General features: G+C 38.9%; 1 long non-coding RNA gene across 1 annotated transcript; it reads right to left on the reverse strand.

The window, feature by feature from the left end:
- Positions 1-249: 249 nt before the first annotated feature.
- LOC109584491 (uncharacterized) lies at positions 250-1,534 on the reverse strand. Its single transcript, XR_002186037.1, has 2 exons — positions 1,078-1,534; positions 250-583 (listed from the first exon to the last, which is right to left on the reverse strand). It is a non-coding gene; the product is annotated as an uncharacterized LOC109584491 (long non-coding RNA).
- Positions 1,535-2,059: the final 525 nt, after the last annotated feature.

The raw sequence follows: 2,059 nt of genomic DNA on the forward strand, positions 1-2,059 counted from the left end.
ACATGTACAGTGTAGCCTCTTTATTAAGGACACCATTGGACCCACACTACCTGTCCTTAATACATGTACAGTGTAGCCTCTTTATTAAGGACACCATTGGGCCCACACTACCTGTCCTTAATACAGAGGTGTCCTCATTTCAGAGGTACTTTTGTATAGGTCTGTACCAATTGGGACATTACAAAATGTCCTCATTATAAAGGTGTCCTCATTATAAAGGAGGTTCTTATCTCAGTGTGTGTCAGTTTATGATTAAATGAAATTGAGTGAGTGTACACACAGTGTTATCATTATATAATGAGGAGTACCATCATGTAATCCAATTAAATATTAATAATACAATTAGTTAAGATAATTGCATGCTCATAAATGACATCATTATCATTGTGTCTCATGTGCTTGTGTGTGTGAGTGAATGTCAAAATCTTTGTCTTTTCTTCTCCTTCTCAACAACATCTTGATATCTTTTGAGCATCTTATTATGACCAGCTCCTCCTCTTCCTCTCTGATTGGCTGATTCAAGTGACTGAAGGCTTCCTGAGAAACCCAGTCCGGCTTTATTGGACCTTATAAATGTTGATATCTACAGAAATACATAAATCATGAGTGAATCATGATCACTGTTATATCTATGGAAATAAACGTTTGGAAGACCAGTCTAACTATCTATAAAGCAGTATAAATGCATGTAAAGGTGTTATCAGAAATAATTACAATCAAACTTTGAACCAATCACTGATGTCACACCACCACACAGGCCACTTGAACTATACAAGTACATGTACGCCCACACACCAAATGTACATGTACACATTAAATGAGTCAATTAATTATAGCTGCTACAGTGGATTATAGAAGTAGGCGTACTCTTTGGCTGTGCATACCAAAAATAACTATAAAGGCTTGGCCAAAGGGGCAGGTGTAATGTGTCAGTTATTGAACAGCTGCTGGGTATAAGGGAACATGTAACCCATAGCCCAAGTAGCAGAGGGAGAGAGAGAAGGAGAATCTGTTTATACAATCAATTAAGCAATTACTGTTTAAAGAGACCATAATGTAATAAACAATAATACCTACCATCCTTAGGATCACGAACCAGTACATGATGAAGAACACACTATAGTCTATCAGGAGGTGTCATGGTTGTAAACCAGATAAAAGGACCCACAAAAACCTAATCTAATAAAGCCGTAAGGAACACGCTAATTATCTAATGAGGGATGTATCATGCATAATAGCTGTAATTACAATTCAAACGCTCATCCCATAGCCTGTTCAAAGACCAGCTGCTGAAATAATGAACTCAAAAGATGCAAAACCATATCAGTCCTATTAGTCACATTAGCGTAACCATGACAACACGGACCATGTGAAAGAGTGTGCCCTCCTCCACTGTAATAAGATAAAGACCGTTAGCTTCTTCTCATGGTCCAGCAGTTCTAGTACGCTAGACCTAATCACACCCACACAAACCACCTCAAGGTATATACACAAAGCAGCGGCAGCAGTAAACATGTACAGTACATGTTTACTGCTGGAGGCATCACATCTCCCCCTCCCTCCCACACACACACACACGTACACGTACACGTACATGTATTGGGGTATGTGTATGTGCATTGAATTGTTTAATTGAAGAGAATAGTAAGAGAAAAGAGCAATTACATGTAGAATGTATTAGTACATGTATGTACAGGAGCAAGGCTATTGGTACTATATACATGTATGTACATGTACCAGTAAAAGGGAGGGAGAGAGAGAGAGAGAGAGAGAGAGAGGGAGAGAGAGAGGGAGAGAGAGAGAGGGAGAGAGAGAGGGTAGAGAGGATGGTGGGAAAGAGTCTTTTTTTATACACGTAATTATTATTCATCAGCTGCAAGGTCGGTCGCCATGGCGATACAAATGACAGCAGCATTTCTATAGTTTTGCTCATAATCCAATTAAGTTATTATTGAATTAGCAAGCTCTTTATTATAGATTTCATTTAATTTGTACCACTCAATGGTACCATTACTATGAGCCTCTTCCTTCTCCCTTCCTCTCTCCCTCTCTCTGTCTC

Source organism: Amphimedon queenslandica, unplaced genomic scaffold (assembly GCF_000090795.2).
Source record: "Amphimedon queenslandica unplaced genomic scaffold, v1.1 AMPQUscaffold_13206, whole genome shotgun sequence".
In the NCBI taxonomy this organism is placed as follows: Eukaryota; Metazoa; Porifera; class Demospongiae; order Haplosclerida; family Niphatidae; genus Amphimedon; species Amphimedon queenslandica.